The sequence below is a fragment of the Heterodontus francisci genome, chromosome 1 (assembly GCF_036365525.1).
Source record: "Heterodontus francisci isolate sHetFra1 chromosome 1, sHetFra1.hap1, whole genome shotgun sequence".
Lineage (NCBI taxonomy): Eukaryota > Metazoa > Chordata > Chondrichthyes > Heterodontiformes > Heterodontidae > Heterodontus > Heterodontus francisci.
Window position 1 is genome coordinate 247,406,705 of NC_090371.1, and position 24,457 is coordinate 247,431,161.

Here is a 24,457-nt window from a genome sequence, read left to right on the forward strand (position 1 = left end):
CTCTTATGGCATTCCCAGCTGAGTTCAGCTATGTAATTGGACTGGGAATCACCCGTGGGATATTCCTGGTTAACATGGCCCAGCTACTCACTATGTAAACCCACTGAGTTGCCAGGCCAAACACAGTTACACATAATCAAACTGGTGACACTGCTACTGATTTTCTTCCACAAACGTGAAAAACATTTTAATCTGTAGTAGTTGCTGTCCATTTCATTAAATGTTTCAAATTCCATTATCAAGTGATATCTGTGCTCAGAAAATTCTGAAGACCGATTACAATTCATTTCTTTACTATACTTCATCATGCAGCTGAAAACATCTGGACAATAAATGACATTTTCCAAGAGTCCAGCCTATTTTCAACTCGCAGCTTGCAAACCCCCGTTGCCTTTCATCTCAGAACAAAAGCAACACTGCCCTCTTTTGATAAAAGAACATTCAATGCAGCATTGGATACACTTCCTACGACTTATTAAACGATGAATATAATTTCAGTTTACCAGGACTAAAAAGGGTGTCCTTGAGGAAATGATCTGCTTAATTACATGGCTTCTATAATGTTATTTGAAAGAAGCACAACTAGAAAGCATACTCTACCTAGCAGAACTTTTTCATGTGGCTTGGAAAGCTAAGCCACCCCCAAAACATGCGTTTTGGCTACTTTTTAATTCATCTTATAAAATGTGCGAATCTTGTGGTCGTTGTTTGACAAAGTCACCACACAGTGAAGCAGGGCATTATGGGAGGAAGTAGGCCAGCAAATATCTGCAATAAGAAGAAAACCAGAATCAATTTCCTGTGCCACTTTAATGCCTATGTGTTTCTGCACAGTCTCTTGAGTTTTAAAGGGAATGATCGCTACAGGACAGACATGATCCCAAAGCCATCATTAACACCAAAAAGCATCTCTTTCTCTTTAACTGTTGGTGTAACAATGAGCACACTCTACAACAGCACAATATAGAGTACTGGTAAAGTGGATTGAGGCTAAAGGTAACAGATTTTGTTCGGTGAAAACTTGCAAAGCCACAATAAGCACTCATGTCTTCTGTCACTTTAATTATTCTGTCTCAGAACTGTTCAAGGAATCAATTAGCAGCAATTGATGAGTTTTTTTGAAGTTAAAGAACACAGGAAACTGAATTGTAGCATATTATGGATTTCATTATGCAACTCTGATCCATAGATGACAAGAGAAATGGCTAACTTTTAGTTTGGGAGGGAACTCCAGAACTTGGGAGTCTAGATGGCTAAAGGCATGGCTGCCAGTGATGGGGTGAAGGGAGTGAGGGAAGCACAGGAGGCCACAATTGGAAGAATGCAGAGTTCTCGGAGAATTGTAGAGCTGGAAGAGGTTACAGATATTGGGGTGGGGGGGGGGGGGGGGGTGGGGGCGGTGCCATGAAGTGATTTGGATAAGAGGCATTGCTAGACCAGGAGCCAATGTAAGTCAGCGAGCACAGGGGCGATGCGTGACTGCAACTCGGTGAGAGTTCAGATCCTTCCAGTAGAATTTTGTATGATCTCAAGTTTGTGGAGGGTGAAAAATAGGAGGCCAGCCAGAAATGCATGCAGTAGTTGAGTCTAGAGATAACAAAAGCATTGATGAGGGTTTCAGCAGTAGATGGATTGAGGCAGAGGCGGAGATGAGCAATATTACAGAGGTGTTAGCAGGTGGTCATTGTGATCGAGAGGCTATGGGGTCAGAAGCTCAACCCTGGGTCAAATAGGTTGTGAACAACCTGGTCAGGGAGGGGAATGAAATTGGCGATTAGGAATGGAGTTTGTGACAAGGGCTAAAGACAATCGCTTCAGTCTTCCCAATGTTTGATTGGGAAAGATTGGGCAAGTTGAGCCTATATTTATTGGAGCTTAGAAGAATGTGAGGTGATCTTATTGAAACATATAAGATTTTGAGGGTGCTTGACTGGGTAGATGCTGAGGTTATGTTTTCCCTCGTGGGGAATCCAGAACTAGGGAGCACAGTTTCAGAATAAGGGGTTGCCCATTTAAGACGTAGATGAGGAAGAATTTCTTCCCTCTGAGGGTCATGAATCTTTGGAATTCTCTACCTCAGAGAGCTGTGGAGGCTGAGTCATTGAATATATTCAAGGCTGAGACAGACAGATTCTTGAACTATAAGGGAGTCAAGGGTTATGGGGAACAGGCAGGAAAGGAGAGTTGAGGCCAAGATCAGATCAGCCATGATCTTATTGAATGGCAGAGCAGGCTCGAGGGGCCATATGCCTACTCCTGCTCCTATTTCTTCTGTTCTTATTGAGAAATGTGTAGCTGGTTCACTGGTAAAATTGCGTGGCATGTATACTTGGGTCACATTCTTGTCAATTGGTGCTGTTCAGTCATTTTGAGGATGATATTTCCCAGACACTTTAGGCACTAAAGAGCCAAAATAGGGTCTGAAGCTGACATACCAGTTTAGCCCATGTTTCACGCAAGATACCATCATGGTGAAGGAGTTGAAGCATGCACTAGGAAGAACTCCCCAGAGGATTGTAAAGTAACTGATTGCCACTTAAACTGCCTGTTAATGCTCATTAAGGAGACTGCATGGCATTTCGGTGGATAGAACATAACCCAATGTTCATTCCGAAAAATGACCAGCCAATAGGAAGTAAACAAGTTGTTGTGCTGCTTAAAGGTATATGACATTTTACTTTTCACTTGCTGCTGGAAGTTTGAAGACAAATTGTTGAAACACATCAGGAGACTGTCTGGGACACTTTGTCAAGATTTCACCAACACTGCATTAATATTTGCCCAGAAATTCTGAGGATTTCACTTAAAAAGAGTAAGTACTGTGCTAGTGCTGTGTGTTAACTGCGACTTAGTTGGTAGTACACTTGTCTCTGCTCCAGGACTTGAGTGCAACAATCAAGGCTAACACTCCATTGCAGTGTTGCAGGAGTGCTGCACTGTTGGAGGTTTGGGTCATTGCTGTATGTGGGAACTTGCTATGTGCAAGTTGGCTGCTATGCTTTCAACATTGCCTACACTTCAAAAATACTTAATTGGCTGTAAAGTGCTTTGGGATGTTGAGTAGTCGTGAAAGGTGCTATATAAATGCATGTCTTCTGTTTATTTACTTTACCTTACTGGACACCATAAAGCAGTCACCAAGAGAAAGGGGGCGACTTGGTTATAAGCATCTTGCTAGGGATCCTCCTTGATCCGTAGCAGGAATGAGAGGAGGACATGAGGCCAGGCACAGCAGCAATAGCTCCTGCAGGAGAAAGAGGTAGGAGGGAGAGGTGGACTCCCTTCCCCCACTGTGCTGCAGGACATCCCTCCTCCTCTGGAATTTCTCTACAAGGGCTTCCAGTACTTGGACCGAGAACCTGTGCACCCTTTCCCTTGGTCCCTGACCCATCCTGAAATATCCCACTGTGTTTCAACCAGAGCACTCCACAGCTTCAGTGTAAGTGGGTGTGTGAAAAGCCCACATATACTGCTCCTCAAAAATTGCATCTGACCAGCACTTGAGAGCTTAACATGCAGGTTTCTGGTCTAGAATGTCCAAACATGTTCAAATCAGCAATTAGCACCAAAATTGCATGCTAAACCCAGACTTTCAAACAGGTGCACCTTATTAGCAGAGCACCCATTTAGTGCCTATTTTCACCAAAATAACTACTGACCTTGACAGATTCTTTAATGCAAAGGAAAATAACATACAGCCGATTGGATACCATGAGTTTTCCACCCCTGCTGATGGTGAAAGTTACCCCCATGTGCTGAATTGAGGCCCTCATTTTAGGTGAAATTATTAACTCACTAAATATTTCCTCACTATTTGTACAAGTTGGGAGAGGTTGAAGAAGAGGAGGTGTCCTTATATTTCTGTTACTGTTGCTTACTAAATGTGCACGTGCAGCTGTGTAATACTGGAAATGCCAGTTGGAACAATGTTATTGCGAAAGAATTGGGTCTGTTTTTTTTAAATTTAGTCATCCATGGGATGTGAGCATTGCTGGCAAGACAAAGCCAGCCCGTGTTGACTATCCCTAATTGCACTTCAGAAGGTGGTGGTGAGCTGCCTTCTTAAACTGCTGTAGTCCATGTGGTGTAGGTATACCCACAGTGCTTTGTTAGAGAGTTCCTGGTTTTTGAACCAGCAAAGAAACGGCGATATCGTTCCAAGCCAGGATGGTGTGCAGCCTGGAGGGGAACTTGCAGGTGGTGGTGTTCCCATTGATGGACTCAATAATCCCTTTTATATCAGCAGCCATATTCTAAAAAATGGTAGGTGATTTATGTTAGTAAAGGTGGCCAATCTAGCTGATGTATTGATTTTCACTGCCCCACCTCTCCAATATCACAGCAGACATATTAATCACAGTGAGAAGCATTAGCATTACTCCAATGTTGCGATACCTTCAATACATATAACTATGAATGAGACATTTTGTTTTCTACAGATTTGTCTGAAAACATTGATTGCACTCCCCAACAATTGGCTGCTTGGTTACTGTGGTTGGTGAAGCTTGCATGATCAGATACTATTATTTGCCAGGATCTCGGCACACACGGGATAATTTACTGACTTCATCTTCCAGTGAGAAGCTGCTCCTGGCAGCAGCACATATTGAAAATTCAGCTTTTGCTGTGTATGATTTCTTTGACCATTAATGTAAATGGTTGGAAAACCATGTAGAGAACAGGACCAAATTTCAGATGTGAGCTGCTAGGGCTGGCCCTAGCCAGAAAATTACCCATAAAATACTCAATGAGGCCTCATATTGTTGCGAGAAACAATCAAAGTAATCCAAATTCCAGGGAGCTACTATAATAGTCAGGCATTTTCTCAGAGCTGCTCCCTCTCTGCCAGTGCAACTTTTCCAGCAGTGCAATGGAAATCCAGTCAATGCTTGTAAACTGGATTTCTGCCGTACTTCTAGCAAAGTTACGACAGTGGAAGGAATTCCCAGTGCACATTTTGTTCTTGGCTTTAGCTAGTGGTCAAGCCTCTTCACTAGCACTATACTTTGTTCCTGTCATCACAGAAAGATCCATAGCCATGTGTGGACAGCACTAAATATATCTCATCAAACCTGCAGACAAAGGTGGTGCTGTTGTCGTATGGCGTACCGACCTCTACCTTGCAGAAGCTCAACGCAAACTCACAGACACCTCTTCCTACCTCCCTCTGGACCATGACCCCACCACCGAACATCAAGCCACCGTCCAAAGGACTGTCACTGACCTCATCTCCTCTGGAGATCTTCCCTCTATGGCTTCCAACCTCATAGTCCCACAACCCCGGACAGCCCGCTTCTACCTCCTTCCCAAAATCCACAAACGGGACTGTCCCGGCAGACCCATTGTGGCAGCCTGCTCCTGCCCCACTGAACTTATTTCTTCCTATCTAGACTCTATCTTTTCTCCGCTGGTCCAGTCTCTTCCCACCTACATCCGTGACTCTTCTGACGCCCTACATCATTTTGACAATTTCCAGTTTCCTGGTCCCAACCACCTCCTCTTCACTATGGACGTCCAATCGCTCTACACCTCCATCCCCCACCAGGATGGTTTGAGGGCTCTCCGCTTCTTCCTGGAACAGAGGCACAACCAGTCCCCATCCACCACCACCCTCCTCCGCCTGGCTGAACTTGTTCTCACATTGAACAACTTCTCCTTCAACTCCACGCACTTCCTTCAAGTAAAAGGTGTCGCTATAGGTACCCGCATGGGTCCTAGTTATGCCTGTCTTTTTGTGGGATATGTCGAGCATTCTTTGTTCCAGTTCTACTCAGGCCCCCTCCCCAAACTCTTCTTCCGGTACATTGATGACTGTATCGGTGCTGTTTCCTGCTCCCGCACCGAACTAGAAAACTTTATCAACTTTGCTTCCAATTTCCAGCCTTCTCTCACCTTTACATGGTCCATCTCTGACACTTCCCTTCCTCGACTTCTCTGTCTCCATCTCTGGGGATAGGTTGTCTACCAATATCCATTTATAAGCCCACCGACTCCCACAGCTACCTCGACTACACTTCTTCACACCCTACCTCCTGTAAGGACTCCATTCCATTCTCCCAGTTTCTCCGTCTCCGACGCATCTGCTCTGATGATGCTACCTTCCATGACGGTGCTTCTGATATGACCTTTTTCCTCAACCGAGGATTTCCCCCCACTGTCGTTGACAGGTCCCTCAACCGTGTCCGACCCATTCCCCGCACCTCTACCCTCGCCCCTTCCCCTCCCTCCCGGAACCGTGACAGGGTTCCCCTTGCCCTCACTTTTCATCCCACCAGCCTCCATATCCAAAGGATCATCCTCCACCATTTTCGCCACCTCCAGCATGATGCCACTACCAGTCGCATCTTCCACTCCCTTTCTCGTCAGCATTCCGAAGGGATCGTTCCCTCCGCGACACCCTGGTCCACTCCTCCATTACCCCCACCACCTCGTCCCCGTCCCAGGGCACCTTCCCCTGCAATCGCAGGAGGTGTAATACCTGCCCATTTACCTCCCCTCTCCTCACTATCCCAGGCCCCAAACACTCCTTTGAGGTGAAGCAGCGATTTACTTGTACTTCTTTCAATGTAGTATACTGTATTCGCTGCTCACGGTGTGGTCTCCTCTACATTGGGGAGACCAAGCGCAGACTGGGTGACCGCTTTGCGGAACATCTCCGCTCAGTCCGCAAGCAGGACCCTGAGCTTCCGGTTTCTTGCCATTTCAACACTCCCCCCTGCTCTCATGCTCACATCTCTGTCCTGGGATTGCTGCAGTGTTCCAGTGAACATCAATGCAAGCTCGAGGAACAGCATCTCATCTACCGATTAGGCACACCACAGCCTGCCGGACTGAACATTGAGTTCAATAATTTCAGAGCATGACAGCCCCCCATTTTACTTTCATTTTTAGTTATTTTTTCTTCCTTTTTTTTTTACATTTTTTTTACTATCTTTTTTTGCATTTATTTCATTTCATCTTAGTTTGTTCAGTTTGCTTACCCACTGTTTTTTTTCAGGTTTGCACTTGCTGCTGTTCAATATTCAGTGTATTCACACCTAATCTGTACTAATGCTTTGTCTTTCAACACACCATTAACATATTGTTTGCCTTTGCTCCGTGACCTTTTGGTCAGCTATGAGGCCTGGTCCAATCTGCACCTTCTCCTTTGTTATCTCTTGCCCCACCCCCACCTCACTTGCTTATAATCTGTGACTTTTCTAATATTTGTCAGTTCCGAAGAAGGGTCACTGACCCGAAACGTTAACTCTGCTTCTCTTTCCACAGATGCTGCCAGACCTGCTGAGTGATTCCAGCATTTCTTGTTTTTGTTTCAGATTTCCAGCATCTGCAGTATTTTGCTTTTATTATACTAAATATATCTCACTGCCTTGCAAATGCAGCAATCTTTACTGTCAGTAGTATACTAAATATTAGTGGAAGACATATCAGTCAATATATGAACAAAATGTTGCTTCCAGAAGACAATGTCCATTTTAATGGTTACATAAAGAATGCAATAAAATGAAAGAATTTCTGCCCCAATTTTATTGCCTGTAATATGTTCGTCATCACTGTTCCCAATTCTGTCCATGCCTGACATTCGCACATTCACATTTTCCTTTTTTACTAAACTTTGAGCTCTTAAACTTTAAGGCTTGCCTCAAGATGGGGTCCACACCACAGCTGGGAGGCACATATACAGTTTGAAAATTTAAGGATAAAGTAACAAAGGAAATTGTGCATAAGTGGATGTCAGGCAAGAACAGAATTGGGCTGAGCTGTGGTCAAATAGTTCACTGATAGTCATCAGTCATGCTCACACATGAAGAATGCAGTTGTATATGCTCACTAAATCTCTTTTAATTTGGTACAACTGAATTTAAACAATGTGGTATCATTGTTAATTAATCACAATAAGAAATCTAAAGTCAAATGATGTCTGACTCATTTGTACCAATAGCAAGTGATGCATGTCTGATACACAACTTAAGTGGTTTATGACTCAGTGGTACCTAAGACAAATGATGTGTGATTCAGTGAGGACCAGTAAATGACTGAGTGATAAAGTCCAATGATGGTTGAATAACTGAAGAAATGCCAAAGCTGACTGTTGACTGACTCAGCACTTTTGAAATGAAGGAGGATATCCTAATATTGGAAACTGTAAAAGTAAGCTACCAGATGGATGCCTTATGGAGACAAAGCGAATGGGATCACGGTGGGGAATGGGAGTTAGGACGAACAGACATAACCCACTTGCCGTGCTTGAATTTCACCTCCACAAAGACTGATAATAGATGATTGTGATAATGCCCCTGGATAAGCCTGAACACCTTTCTGAATATTAGAAAAAAGTGCATTGTATGGGACTAAATGAATGAGGAATAAACTGTTGAATATGGAATATATTCCACAAGGGAGGTGACTGAATAATTCATGAAAGGCATAGACACAAGTGAGTTTTATAGCCTCCCCTCTGCCACACCCCCTCACCCTGCTCAGTGAAAAGTACCAATGCTTTACCATAGAGTATTCTGTAATGAAAAGTATACAGACAATAGAATATATAATATTGCTATAGCAATTATATTTTACTAGACATTAATTTTAAAAAAGGACAGTTTGATACTTCTCAGGGTAAATTTTTGTCTTCATCACAAAGGTGATTAGCTGCAGGAGCCAATCGCCCTCCACAGGAATGCAATACAAGCCGTTCGGAAGGACACTGTGTCCAATAGTCAGAGGACCTGGCTGCAGATGAGAAAAAAGTAATCCTGAAGGACACAGCATTTTCCTAACAAAGTAGATGAAGCAAATATGTATGCATGAAATCAATGGAATAAAAATCTGGCCACTTCTATAATAGGCAGACAGTCACTCCACTAGATTACACCCCATGTGGCGAAGATGAAAATTTGCCGCTTTGTCTTTATGCAAAGTAGTTTCCATCTCTGTCCAGAAGATATTCTTCATGATCTCAAAAATCCTATGTGAGGATCAATGTTATTAGTGAGTACATTTTGGGTGGACTTAGTAATTTCTGTAATTTTTAGGTGAGAAGAAGCTTTGTGCCAACACAAACAATGCATGAGGGCAGAGCCAATTACATATTTACAGTGAGCTTCCAGCCTGGGTTGTGTGTTCTGCTGGGAGTTCATTCAATCTTGCGATAGCACCCATTTATAAGAGAGGTTTATCTCTGGTATTGACAGGGAAGAACCTCCAGCTTTCACAGATGCAGCTGTGGAACTTCTGCTGCTGGGAGTGAGATAAAAGAAGGTTGCTCTGTTTGGTAACCCAGTGTACCCTTTCCACAGGAATACAGTGCAAACTAAGAGGAGACTGTATAAAATGTTAAAGCGGTGTCTAGATAAGAAGCAAGTTTGTCAGCTTGAGAAGATTTGAAGGTGAAGTTACCTATCATTTTCCCAAAACAAATAGATGGGGAAAGTATGCAACCCACAAATTGTTTTCCTTGCAACCGGTTATGCATATAGAAGTACATAGAAATTACAACAGAAATTGGCATTTCAACCCAACTGGACCATGTCAGTGTTTATCCTCCATGTGAGCAGTAGTCCTAATCTCATTTGCTCACCCTGTTCCTATAGAGTACATCATAGAGTAATTTATGGCACAGGAGGCCGCCATTTGGCCCATCGTGTTCATGCTGGCTCTCTACAGAGTTAGTCAGTCAGTCCCAATCCCCGGCTCAATCCCCGTAGCCCCATATCGCTCTTCTTTCCTTCAATCTAATCTATTTTTATATGTTGACACGGATTCTGCTTCAATCATCAATTCTGGTAGTGTATTCCACTGACTCACAAACCTGTCTGTAAGAAGGTTTCTCCTGCTCTATGTCTTAAAACTTTCATCTAAGATTCTACAAGGTGGTAAGATAGGCGGAGCAGTGGCAAATGGAATTTAATCCTGAAAAGTGTGAGGTGATGCATTTTGGGAGGACTAACAAGGCAAGGGAATATACAATGGATGGTAGGACCCTAGGAAGTGCAGAAGGTCAGAAGGACCTTGACGTACTTGTCCATAGATCACTGAAGGAAGCAGCACAGGTAGATAAGGTGGTGAGGAAGACATCTGGGATACTTGCCTTTATTAGCTAAGGCATAGAATAGAAGAGCAGGGAGGTTATGATGGAGCTATATAAAATGCTAGTTAGGCCACAGCTGGAGTACTTTGTACAATTCGGGCCACCACACAATAGGAAGGATGTGATTGCACTGGAGAGGGTGCAAAGGAGATTCACCAGGATGTTGCCTGGGCTGGAGCATTTCGGTTATGAAGAGAGACTGAAAAGGCTAGGGTTGTTTTCCTTGGATCAGAGAAGGCTGAGGGGGGACATGATTGAGGTGTATAAGATTATAAGGGGCATTGATAGGTTACTTTTTCTCTTAGTGGAGGGGTCAAGAACCAGGGGGCATAGATTTAGGGTATGGGGCAGGAGGTTTCGGGGGGATTTGAGGAAAAAAATTTTTCACCGAGGGTGGTTGGAATCTGGAACGCACTGCCTGAAGAGGTGGTGGAGGCAGGAACCCTCACAACATTCAGGAAGTATTTAGATGAGCACTTGAAACGCCATAGCATACAAGGCTATGGGCCAAGTGCAGGAATATGGGATTAGAATAGTTGCTGGATTGTCGGCACAGACACGATGGGCCCCCCCCCCCACCCACCCACCATCAGATCCTTCCTGCACGCCTGGAGTCTCGCCCCTCCACACACTGCCCTCGAGGTGGCTGCGGTGGGAAAGAGACAGTTGCCCATCTCCTTGTGGAATGTGTCTTTGCAAAGCAGGTGTGGAAAGAGATGCAGTGGTTTTGTTGAGGTTCATCCCAAGCAGCTCTAACACTGGAGTCTGTGCTCTACGGGCTGTTCCCAGGACGCACACCAAGATAAACATTAACTGCTGCTGGAGGACCATCAATTCAGTGAAAGACACTCTTTTTGGTCTGCCCGAAACATGCTCGGCTTTCAGTGCAAAGAGTTGTCCACGACCGAGTGTTGCAGACTGGCACATTCCAAGGTCCATGAATACGTGCTGAGGGATGCACTAAAGCTTGGGCAGCCGCTGCGAAAGCTCAATGGGGAAAGACCACTGTGTAAGGTCCTCCCAACAAAGTGAACTGAGGGGCTGGACCCATGAGAAACCCCTTGGGCTGTATATACCAAATATGAGTTTGCTGTAAAATGTACATGGCTTATAAATAAATATATATACATGTGGCGGTGCAGTGGTTAACACGGCAGCCTCACAGCTCTAGGGAACTGGGATCGATTCTGGGTACTGCCTGTGCGGAGTTTGCAAGTTCTCCCTGTGACCGCGTGGGTTTTCGCCGGGTGCTCCGGTTTCCTCCCACAGCCAAAGACTTGCAGGCGATAGGTAAATTGGCCATTGTAAATTGCCCCGAGTGTAGGTAGGTGGTGGGGAATATGGGATTACTGTAGGGTTAGTATAAATGGGTGGTTGTTGGTCGGCACAGACTTGGTGGGCCGAAGGGCCTGTTTCAGTGCTGTATCTCAAAATAAAATGGAATGGAAAGGTTATGAGGCAACTCACTCCTGTATCGAAGAAAACTGACTTCTTTTGCACTCTTTGGAATGTCAACTTGGTGCTGTTTTGAACTGTTCTGTGATGCATTTTCTTTACAGAATTTTATGAATAAAGTATATTTTAAAAAAAATACTCTGGTCCCATACCCATGCGGTTGCTACTTAGCCATTTGAAATGGCATAGCAAAGCACTCAATTGTAGCAAAGAACAACAAGAACAATATTGTAGGAGCATCTTCTTCACATGGACTACAATGGTTCAAGAAGAATGCTCATTACCAGCATCTTCTCAGGACAACTAGCAATGAACAATAAATGCTGGCCTTCCCAATGATGGCGAGAACTCAAGAATGAATTTTCAAAAAAGGAACTTTGAAAAATAGGATGGAACATTATGCTCTCCCCCGCAGCAAGATGGTGGTGGGGAGGACATTGCTGCCACTGCCGAAATTTAGTCCAGGTGGGAGGGCCTGTGAATGGCCTTTCCACCCCACTGCCAACTGAGGCCTTTAACTGAGTGATCAACCCCTAATTAAGGGACTCTTCCTGTCGCAGCGGCAATTACCCACAAGGTGGGCGGCCCTGTTGCCACACAGGAAGCACGGCATGAAAAACCAAGTGGGCTGCTTCCTGGCTGTGGGGGGGGGTCCCCTCATTCAAGGGCACTTAGTGCCTTAACAAGAGACCAGGCATCAGGAAGGCTGAGGGACACAGTCCTGCCTCACTGCCAAACCCCCTCTACCCCCTTCCCCATGACCCCCATTCCATGAGACGCCTCCCACCCTGACCTACCTGAGGCCTGGATCCAGCAAAGCTCCTTGGCCTCTGGTACGGTAACATCCAGCAGCAGCCATCGCCTCCACAATGGTGCTGCAACTGCTGCCCTCTGATTGGCCAGGCCTCTCCAAGGTTGGGACTCCAGGATGGGGTCCTAAATCCTGTGGAAGGACTGCCTCTGTCCACTTAAGTGCCTGATTGGCACTAAATTTGGTGGGCTTTCCAGAGAAGAGACGACACAGGGATCTGGGCATCAGTTTCCCCTGATGTCAATACCCCCACCGCCAGCATAAAATTTCACCATAATTTCTAGGACCTTCAATATTTTTTCACCATTTACCTCAGGAGCCTTGGATCAATCCCATAAAGTTTTGGCATTTAGTCCTCTTTTAGCTTAACTAACACACTTAATACTTTCCCTTCATTTATCATATCATTTATCTCACTTTTAACCAATCCAGGATTTACCTCCTCCCTAATATTGTTCTCTTTTGGAAACACCTTGACCATGGCTGCGTACAAAACACTTCACACTTCATAGCTTCACATGCCTATACTTTAATAGTGTACCCATTCTAGCTGCCTTAAAATGGGAACCATTGCCTTAAAGGTGTGCCCAAAAAGCAATTTCCCAAGAATCCAAGAGCATTATATGTGTTAATTTATTCACACAAATGCTGCGCTGGATTTTGAAGCGCCGGCAGGTCTCCAGACGCCGGGCCGAGATGGTACTGGGATCCCTGTTCTTTTAAAGATGGAGATTCTGCCTCCAAGAACTGCTGCCAATCACAAGCTCGCAGGGAGGTCACCTCGCTTTATTGGACATCCTCGCCATGTGACGGAGACCCACCCCATCGCTGGTTACATCCCAGTGACAGCAGGAAGGAGCCCTTAAGTGGCCAGTAATAGATCACAGGGGTGGCACAGTGGTTAGCACCGCAGCCTCACAGCTCCAGCGACCCGGGTTCAATTCTGGGTACTGCCTGTGTGGAGTTTGCAAGTTCTCCCTGTGACCGCGTGGGTTTCCTCCGGGTGCTCCGGTTTCCTCCCACAGCCAAAAGACTTGCAGGTTGATAGGTAAATTGGCCATTATAAATTGCCCCTAGTATAGGTAGGTGGTAGGGAAATATAGGGACAGGTGGGGATGTGGTAGGAATATGGAATTAGTGTAGGATTAGTATAAATGGGTGGTTGATGGTCGGCACAGACTCGGTGGGCCGAAGGCCCCGTTTCAGTGCTGTATCTCGAAACTAAACTAAAGGGCCTTGTTACAACCAGGTAAGGAGGAGTCTGGGCTAACCGTAACCGGGTTTAATTTGAAAACACGGTTTTTAGCTCCCCCTTAGTGAATTCTTGTTCACTGCTCCAATTGTAAGGCAAAGAAATCAAACAGGTTTCCTTAGATTTAAACAAGAAAGGTAGAAGTTATATTAATTTTAAACTCTAATCTGGTTAACGACTACAAATATGTGACGTGACCATGCTAGCATGCACATGCGATAAACACACACGCAGATCGAGATAGAAAAGGTAGAAGGAATAAAGGGGAAAGGTCTGAGGCAATATCTGGTAGTTACAGTCCTTTATATTTAATGTGGAGTCTTTGGTTGCCGGTAAGTCTTGCAATTCACTGGGGCCCAGTTCACGCTTCAACTTGTTCCATTTAGGAGTCTTTTCTCTCTTGAGATTTACATGTCTTCCATGGGTCCAGTGGCTTGCAAGAAAGAGATAGAGAGAGAGAGCCAGATGAGAGACTTGCTTGTTCCAGTTTCAGTTGCAAAACTGCCTTCTGAACTCAAACTGTCCTGTGGCTAGTTCAAAAAACATGGAGCGGCCAGTTAGTCATATGACCAGCTGGTTTAACCAGTCCTGGCACTGTGGATTGTATCATCTTAGCAGGGCCTGGAATGCGCTTCCTTATACCTTCAATATCTGGTGATCAAAATCCATTTGGGTTAATTGGAGCAGGGAATAGCCCTTTGTCTCCACAAGCAGCATCTCTTAGTATGCAAATGTCCTTCCAGCCAGTGTCTGGTGATCTTCAAACAAGTCATTTCTTCACTGCAGCAACAGTTTAAAATCAATGTTCATATGACAAAAATAATATGCTTCATTCTTGGCAGGTCGAGGTCTGCATGACAGCCTCAATTGACCTCTGGGCAGGAAGGCCTATCCCACCCTTGCAAAATTGCATTGTGACAGGGAGGCAATGGGCCCTTGGGCCCCCGCCTCCTGTGACAATTCTGTGGGATCCCCCCCCGTCTCTGAACCTATCTCGGGGGCCCGTAAAATTCAGCCCAGTACTATGCGCTCTTCAAATTTCTAACATCGCAACACTATTTCTCTGCGGCAAAGAAAACTGACATACAATGAAAAGGAGACGAACTTGGCAATTTCAAGCACTTAAATTCCTTTGACAATGCCATTGTCAAAACCATAACTAGCAAAGGGTTAGACAAAGTGGGAGAGTGTAAAGTTGGACTGCTGCCCCAATTTAGGGCTTGTACTATCATTTTTCCTGTTATTCTGTCTCCCCCTACTCATTCAATCGCATGCTATCAGACGAGCATAAACTTCAGTGTATTAAAGACACAGTTTATCACTACATGAGCAATGTTTAAAGAGGTGTCTTCCAGCCAATAGTCTAACGGATGTTCCTCTTCTGCTGCTATGGGCATCCTCCAAGAACCAGTACAAACTCCCACTATAATGGAACAAGCTAACAATTCACAGCAGTCTTGTGCCACTCACACAAACTGTTGCAAGGCCAACAGTGGCACATTCACCCTCAGGATTTAGCCTGTCAGTTTGAGCAGAGAAGACTGGGTGCATCACAGAGCACCAGTGAGCAAGGACACCTGCTGCTGGAAGTGGAGGAGCATAAGCTTTCTGCTTGGAATACCAGCTTTCGTCATTCCTCAACTACAGAGCTCAAGGATTCAGACCTCAGGCAGCCTGAACATAAAAGACGACTGTCAGTTGTGTATGAACACTCTATTCAGGCATTTGAGAATGCGAAGAACAGGCTGAAAGCTCTGCAAAAACCCACTGACTGCATCTTTTTTTATGCAGCCACTTATTAGAATTACAGTCCATTTGGGAGCACATACCAATGTCATGATATAAGTGGGTGTAGCCCTCATGAATATTTACATTGTTGGTCATGGGGGCCTTGGGCTGTAATATACAGCCAGTCCTCTAACTGCTTGTGATATGCTGAGGGATTAGACTAAGACTGCCATTCACAAACCTTATTACAACCCAGAAGACTAATAATCCCAGGCAGACCTCTGGACATGCTAAGGGGTTGCCTAGCAGCAGGGTCATGTCTGGAGTAAACATGGATATTATCTCTCAGGGCCATGCCGCATACAGGCAGTCCATCTGCTTAAATGATGGAGGTGTGCCAGACAGTAGGGAAGAGCAGTCAACTGCCACAGCATCGGACAAGGTGGTCCAGGCCACTTCTTACCCTTAAAAACCTTCAGGAACACACAGCAGCCTGCAACTTTGCTTACTCCTTCTACTGGGGAAGCACTTAGAAGAAACACACCTAGGAAAAATATAGGGTACAAAACAATAGCCCAGATCCACAGATCACATAGGAAGCATAAACTGTCAGCATTTTATTTCAATTTTGTCCAGAGTATTCACTTCCAATGGTGTAGAATAAGGTTACAGAATGAAGGATGGCTTCCCATTTAGTTTAGGTAGAACGGAGTACAGTGTTGGTGATTGTGTGTGGGTCACTGCAATGTGCACATATAGTCAGGATTGTCAGGGTATTGTGAAGAGGGTAGGGCAAGAGGGTGAAAAATAGTGTCAGTTAGAGCGGTGTAAAGACTGGCAGAGTGGAGAAAGAAAAAGGTATAGTAGGGTTAGAGATGGTGAAGCTGAGGGTGAAATATAGTGAGAGGCCAGAGGGAGGGAGAGAAAGAAAAAAGGGAATGGGGACGGAACAGAGGGAATGGGGACGGAGAGGGGGAAACAAGTCAGACGGGAGGAAGAGAAAAGGGGAGAGGAGAGGGGAAGAGGATATGTCATCCAAAATGAAAATGGAGCTGAGGAAAATAAATTTAATAATGATCGATGATTCCTGAACTTAAAAGCAGCCTTTCAGGGAATGTGGAGAAATGGCACCAAAAAAAATAAAGAAACCTGGTACTGATGGGTAAATTAATTAAATAAATTGGGAAGAAATTTGGTGAAATTCACTAAATAAAGATTAATAGATTAATACATTGAAAAGGCCCTTATTCATCAGCAGTGCGAATTAAGTAAAGACCCAGGCTTCAGACAACAATAATTATTAATGATTGTAAAATGAATTAAATAAAAAGCCAGAGGGAATGTGCAGAAGTAACACCAATGACTTTACTGCAAATTCTGAAGTGAGCTCCTCCCAATAATTGTAATAGACTCCCAGAATCTGGAAAAAAGTGCAAAGAACTAAATCCAGCAACTAACAAACTGAAGGAAAGGTTAGTAAAAGAAAGGAGATTCTGGTGCAACCCTGCCAGATGATGATAGGGAGCCAGACCTGCCAACTCGAGTTCCCAGTTGGCTTTCTGAAGGGGGATCCTCTGCCCGCCCCTTACAAAACCAATTGTGCTAAGGGGCAGAACTAGGTGTTGCCAATTCCCCAACTCAGATGGGATCTAGTGTGATGCTGGCAACCAGGACACCAACACAGATCAAGTGTATCGACCTCCAGATAGGAACATAAAAACATAAGAAACATGAGCAGGAGTAGGCCATTTGGCCTCTTGAGCCTGCTCTGCCATTCAATGGGGTCATGGTTGATCTTCTACCTCAGCTACACCTTCCCACACTATCCCCCATAATCCCTCGATTCCTTTAGTATCCAAAACACTGCCAATCTTTGAATTGAATATACTCAACAACTGAGCATCCACAGCTCTCTATGGTAGAGAATTCCAATGGTTCACATCCCTTTGAGTGAAGAACTTTCTCTTCATCTTAGTCCTAAATGACTGACCCCTTTTTCTGAGATTGTGACCCATAGTTCTAGACTTCTGAGGCAGCGAAAACAATGTCCCAGCATTTATCTTGTCATGCCGCTTAAGAATTTTACAGGTTTCAATGAGATCACCTCTCATTCTCCTAAACTCCAGGGAATATAGATTTAGTCTACTCAATCTCTCCACATAGGACTATATAGTGTTTTGAAAATTTGCATTGTGCATTTTGTTCACTTGAGGCTGCCATACACACACACACACATCAGCAGAGGGGCTGGAAAGTGAAAGCTAAAGAATAAAAGAATCATCCATTGTTTTCAACAGCATGCAGTTTCATAACTTTCATTAAACTCGGCTAGAGAATACTTCAATCCCGAGAACACCACAATGAGAATGAGGTAAACAGAAAATGAATGGTGAGAATCAGGAAAGTTGCTTTCAGGTATGAAACATTTGGAAGATTTTTGTCTGCTTTCTGAAGACAGCATTTTAAGTTGGAGACTGTGTGAGATATGAACAGGAATCTTGTACAGTGTTCTCTCCAAAATAACAAACCAAATCAAAAAAACTTTTCATCTCGGATCATTGCTGAGAAGTTTCCTTTAAAAGGAACACAATCCCAGATCCTTGATCATGCATTATCACTGCATTGCGGATCAATATGGTGTTGTCGATGCCCAACCTATCACCTTTCAATGTGCATTCAGAGCAATCATCTGTATTCCCACATTGGCAAAAATGGCTGTGACTTTTTGAAGGCACGATGGCAGGTTTCGCAATCACAGATGACAAAAAAGGCCTTAATTCTCCACAATGGAGGTGAAGAATTAGAAGATATCTTTGAGACACTTATGCCTGATCAAAATGACTATGACTCAGCAAAAAATGCACTAACAATCTACTTTACACCCAAGAAAAATATCACATACGAAGCCATTATCTTCTGATGCACGACACAAGAAGAAAACGAGATAATTGATCAATATTGCACATGACTGAGGCAGCTAGCAACCAAATATGATTTTGTTGATGTTGAACATGTCTAACGGCAAATCAAATAATCAAAGACTGTCTCTCTAGTAAACCAAGTCAAAAACGAGAAAGACAGAAAGCTGTCAGAATTGTTGGAGCTAGCAGGATCACTATTGTTGTCAGAGTCCATAGCTACTGAATTTGAGGCTGCTAACAGTAACTACCACACTCCAATTTCAACTACTGTGAACATTGTTCACTCACGTGCTAGGAAACCACCTGCAAAGCAACAAAATGTGTCTCAAACAGAGTTGCAACTTGTCCAAAGAATGTTTTCACTGTGGTGGTGCTTACCCACACCAGACAGAGTGTCCTGCTACTGGTAAACAATGTAAAGCTTGTGGAAAACCCAACTACTTTGCTCGTGTTTTTCGCTCATCAGCAAAATCAACTACTAAGACCAATACCAACAGAAGGGCCCCACGTATGCATTCCACAGCAAAAAGGGCAAGAGAATGTAATCAATGTAGAGGCGGATGACCCGGAACATACTTTTGAGCTCTCTCTCAGACACAGCAAACAGCCACGTGTGACAGTGATCATAGATTGCTCGGACATAGATGCTGTCATAGATACAGCAGCATATGTCAATGAAATGGGAGACAAACTTCAGGATTGCCCCATTCTCTGCAAACCAGGGAATATGAAAATTTTCCTTGCAACAGTGACAAACCGCTGAAAATTCTCGGGACTCATGAAACACCAGTCTCATTCAAAGACACTAGAACGAATGCTCTATTTATGTCATATCTGGAGAATGTGACACGCTGATCAGTTTTAACACAGCAACAGATCTGCACATGATTGCAATCACATACGCAATTCCTACACATAAGAACATTCTCGAACTGTATGCTGATCACTTCATTGGTATTGGCAAACTGAAAGGTATTACATTCAAGTTTCATGTAGACCCTATCTGCTCCACTTGCTCATCAACAGTGACGAATCCCATTTCATATCAGGACACAGGCAGAGAGGGAACTTCAATGCCTACTTGACCTTGACATTATTGAGAAAGTTGGGGATGAGCTTACCCCTTGAGTCTCACCCATGAAAATCATCAAGAAACCCAAGAGTGAGTACCAGATGAGAATCTGCATTGATATGCAATCACCAAACCAAGCCATACAACGAGAAGACAATCACAGAAATTCAATAATATCAGAGAAAGTAAATGGTGCTAAATACTTTGCTAAACACAAGAACACAGGAAATAGGAACAGTAGACTATATGGCCTTGCTCCGACATTCAATATGATCATAGGCTTCAACTCTACTTTCCCACCTGCTCGCCATATCCCTTGATTCCCTGAGACCAAACATGTGTCTTTCCCAGCCTTAAATGTATTCAAACAATGGAGCATCCACAACCCTCTGGGATAGAGAATTCTAAAGATTGACAACCCTTTGAGTGAAGTAATTTTTCCTCAACTCAGTCCTAAATGATCGGCCCCTTATCCTGAGACTGTGCCCCCATGTTTTAGATTCCCCAGGCAGTGGAAATAACCTCTCAGTGTGCACCCTATTGAGCCCCTTCAGAATCTTGTATGTTCAAAGAGCTCGTCTCTCATTCTTCTCAACTCAAGAGTATAGGCCCAATTTACTCAGTCTCTCATCATAGGGCGGCACAGTGGCGCAGTGGTTAGCACCGCAGCCTCACAGCTCCAGGGACCCGGGTTCGATTCTGGGTACTGCCTGTGTGGAGTTTGCAAGTTCTCCCTGTGTCTGCGTGGGTTTCCTCCGGGTGCTCCGGTTTCCTCCCACAAGCCAAAAGACTTGCAGGTTGGTAGGTAAATTGGCCATTATAAATTGTCACTAGTATAGGTAGGTGGTAGGGAAATATAGGGACAGGTGGGGATGTTTGGTAGGAATATGGGATTAGTGTAGGATTAGTATAAATGGGTGGTTGATGGTCGGCACAGACTCGGTGGGCCGAAGGGCCTGTTTCAGTGCTGTATCTCTAATCTAATCTAATCTAACCCCCTCATCTCAGGGACCAGTTTAGTGAACCTTCACTGTACCATCCCTAATGAAAGTATATCCTTTGTCAAAAAAAACACAATATGCCAAATGAGGAATTTTAATTCATCAGTTGGAAACTCACATGAAACTTTTAATGGAAAAAAATCCTACTGTTAGCTTTAAAAAAGCTGGCAGCCAACATGGCCACCACAATGTGCAGTTGAACACCCTACACATTCCAAGGCCTCCAACAGAACACAAATGTCTGATGAGCCTACACCCAAAACAATGGATTGCTCTAGTGATTGAATTATCTAAGATTGCTTTAATTAGCACAACATTCAAGGTCATTCTGAGACATTGACTTTGAAAGAGCAAACTCCAAGGGCTGCATTTTACATGTCCACCGCTGGAATCAGCAGCGGACGTAAACTATGGTGGTCTGCCCGTGCAGACTGCACGATGTGGACCCGCCGCGATATTAAACACGGCGGCTCATTTAAATGGCCAGGGTGGACTGCCCCTCCCAATGACGTGGAGGGGGTGGGCAGTCTGTCCCCAGCAATGGAGTCAGTAGCCTTTACACAGGTGCCAATGCCATTTTTAAAGGGCTTCAATCCCTGCCATTTAATTTTAATATAGTTGTGTAAAATTGTTTTGAAAAAATTAAATGTTTCTAGCCCCTCTCCCACCGCCCCCTCCATAACCACAAAATGCATTCCTTGTCCTCTCCCGCAAAACACTTCCCCTGCCCACCTGACCTTCTCTCCCCCCCCCAAAAGTTGATAAACTCTAAACTTTACCCCTTCCCATCATCCCCTGCACCAATCAGAGAAGTTTGACCCTGCTCCCTTTCTCCCACACTGCAAAATTACCTGCTCCCCACCAGTGTTTCACCTCAGATCCATGGAAGGGGATTCAAAAGCATGGGAGTGTAGGCCACCGGCACCCATATTGCACTGGGACAGATGGTGGGAGCGAGTAAGTAATTAGTTTATTTAAATAAATTTAAATCTTGCCACTGAGTGGCAGAGGGGCCGCCACGAGGCTTTGTCACGACTGGCAATATCAGGCCGGGCCTTCACAGCATCAATGCCCATAGCAGGCCTCTCACGGAGGCATTTTCTGGCTCCCCTTTCACGACCCCCTACGTTAGGGGGGGGGGGGGGGTCTATAAAATTCAGCCCCAAGTGTAAATATTGGCATCCTGAGGCTTGAGGAGATGGAAACTCCTAACCTTGAGTCTCATTAGAAGGTTCCAGAGAATGCCAGAGACAGTCGTGTGACCATCTGTCCATCTCTGTGAAAGCTGGGAGTTTCCCTTGAAAAAAGACAGTCAAGCCAGTGACTCATTTGGTGCAGATGCCAGAAGGGGTGTGTGTGTCTGTCTCTCTAGAACATCTCATGTGAAGCTTAGCTGCTGGTTGCTGGATCCAAGACAGACACTAGGAGAAGAAAGCCGCTTACAAGAAAATCCTGAACCCGGGTGGGCTAGCCACAAACTGTGGATTTCCCAGCCAGAGACTTCAGGAACACAAATTCAGCCACTTCCCCACATTATACTTCATCTGCCGTCTTGTTGCCCACAGGTGCTGCAGAAAAAATTGGTTGTCGGGGCTGTTACACAGTTGGCTCTCCCCTTGCACTTTTGTCTTTTTTCCTGCCAACTGCTAAGTCTCTTCGATTTGCCACACTTTAGCCCCGCCTTTATGGCTGCCCGCAACTAACTCCCATGACCTGTGATCAAGTCACAGGACTTCATGTCGCATTTGCAGACGTCTTTAAAGCAGAGACATGGACGGCCGGTGGGTCTGATACCAGTGGCGAGCTCGCTGTACAATGTGTCCTTGGGGATCCTGCCATCTTACCTGCGGCTCACATGGCCAAGCCATTTCAAGCCCTGCTGGCTTAGTAGGGTGTATATGCTGGGGATGTTGACCGCCTCGAGGACTTCTGTGTTGGAGATACGGTCCTGCCATCTGATGCCAAGGATTCTCCAGAGGCAGCGAAGATGGAATGAATTGAGAAGCCACTCTTGGCTGACATACGTTGTCCAGGCTTCGCTGGCGTAGAGCAAGCTACTGTGGACACAGGCTTGATACACTCAGACTTTTGTGTTCTGTGTCAGTGTGCCATTTTCCCACATTCTCTTGGCCTGTCTGGACATAGCAGTGGAAGCCTTTCCCATGCGCTTGTTGATTTCTGCATCAAGAGACAGGTTACTGTTGATAGTTGAGCCTAGGTAGGTGAACTCTTGAACCACTTCCAGAGCGTGGTCGCCGATATTGACGGATGGAGCATTTCTGATGTCCTGTCCCATGATGTTAGTTTTCTTGAGGCTGATGGTTAGGCCAAATTCGTTGCAGGCAGCCGCAAACCTGTCGATGAGACTCTGCAGACATTCTTCAGTGTGAGATGTTAATGCAGCATCGTCAGCAAAGAGGAGTTCCCCGATGAGGACTTTCCGTACTTTGGTCTTCACTCTTGGACGGGCAAGGTTGAACAACCTGCCACCTGATCTTGTGTGGAGGAAAATTCCTTCTTCTGAAGACTTGAATGCATGTGAGAGCAGCAGGGAGAAGAAAGATCCCAAACAGTGTAGGTGCGAGAACACAGCCCTGTTTCACGCCACTCAGGATAGGAAAGGGGTCTGATGAGGTGCAGCTATGCTGAATTGGGCCTTTCATATTGTCATGGAATGAGGTGATGATACTTAGTAGCTTTGGTGGACATCCGATCTTTGCTAGTAGTCTGAAGAGACCACGTCTGCTGATGAGGTCAAAGGCTTTGGTGAGATCAATGAAAGCAACGGAGAAGGGCATCTGTTGTTCGCGGCATTTATCCTGTAGCTGACGAAGGGAGAACAGCATGTCAATGGTCGATCGCTCTGCTCGAAAGCCACACTGTGCCTCAGGGTAGACACACTCGGCCAGCTTCTGGAGCCTGTTTAAAGTGACTCGAGCAAAGACTTTCCCCAATATGCTGAGCAGGGAGATTCCACGGTAGTTGTTGCAGTCACCGCGGTCACCTTTGTTTTTAATAGAGGGTGATGATATTGGCATCGCGCATGTCCTGTGGTACTGCTCCCTCATCCCAGCACAGGCAAAGCAGTTCGTAGAGTGCTGAGAGTGTAGCAGGCTGAGCACTCTTGATTATTTCAGGGGTAATGCTGTCCTTCCCAGGGGCTTTTCCGCTGGCTAGAGAATCAATGGCATCACTAAGTCACAAGGCGAGCCTCCTTAAACAGTGTTCAAATCACACGCAGCTTCCACAGTGTGGACTGCGACACCGACCACTCCCTGGTGTGCATCAAGGTTACACTCAAACCAAAGAAGTTGCATCACTCCAAGCAGAAGGTCCACCCGCGCATCAACACGAGCAGAATTTCTTATCCACAGCTGTTACAAAAATGTCTAAATTCACTTGAAAAAGCCCTTCAAAACACTCCCACAGGGGATGCATAGACCAAGTGGGCCCACATCAGAGACGCCATCTATGAGTCAGCTTTGACCACCTACGGCAAAAGTGCGAAGAGAAATGCAGACTGGTTTCAATCTCATTTTGAAGAGCTGGAACCTGTCATAGCCGCTAAGCGCATTGCACTGCTGAACTACAAGAAAGCCCCCAGCGAGTTAACATCTGTAGCACTTAAAACAGCCCGAAGTGCTGCACAAAGAGCAGCCAGGCGCTGCACAAATCTATGCAGTCATATTCAGCTGGCCTCAGACACCGGAAAGATCAGAGGAATGTATGATGGCATTAAGAGAGATTTTGGGCCAACTATCAAGAAGATCGCCCCCCTCAAATCTAAATCAGGGGACACAATCACTGACCAACGCAAGCAAATGGATCGCTGGGTGGAGCACTACCTGGAACTGTACTCCAGGGACAATGTTGTCACTGAGACCGCCCTCAATGCAGTCCAGCCTCTGCCAGTCATGGTCCTACTAGTCATGAGGAAAAGATTGCTGAACAATATCTTAACTACATAAACATAAATACGGTGCCAAATTCTCTAAAACTAAACAGACATCAAAGCAGCAAAACAAGATGAGACTTTGCAATTATGTATGAAAGCTATGGAATCTCAAAACTGGAAAGATGTGATCGAGAGAGTTTGTCCAAACAAAATTGCCTTCACACTATAAGGT

The 24,457-nt window shown here is 45.0% G+C and overlaps 1 protein-coding gene across 1 annotated transcript in view; it reads right to left on the reverse strand.

The window, feature by feature from the left end:
- Positions 1-720: 720 nt before the first annotated feature.
- LOC137371970 (NEDD4 family-interacting protein 1-like) overlaps positions 721-24,457 on the reverse strand; it is a 176,197-nt gene continuing 152,460 nt past the window's right edge. Inside the window, exon 6 of the mRNA XM_068035200.1 lies at positions 721-768. The gene's annotated coding sequence lies outside the window, so the exon portion shown is untranslated. The remainder of the gene's footprint in view (positions 769-24,457) is intronic.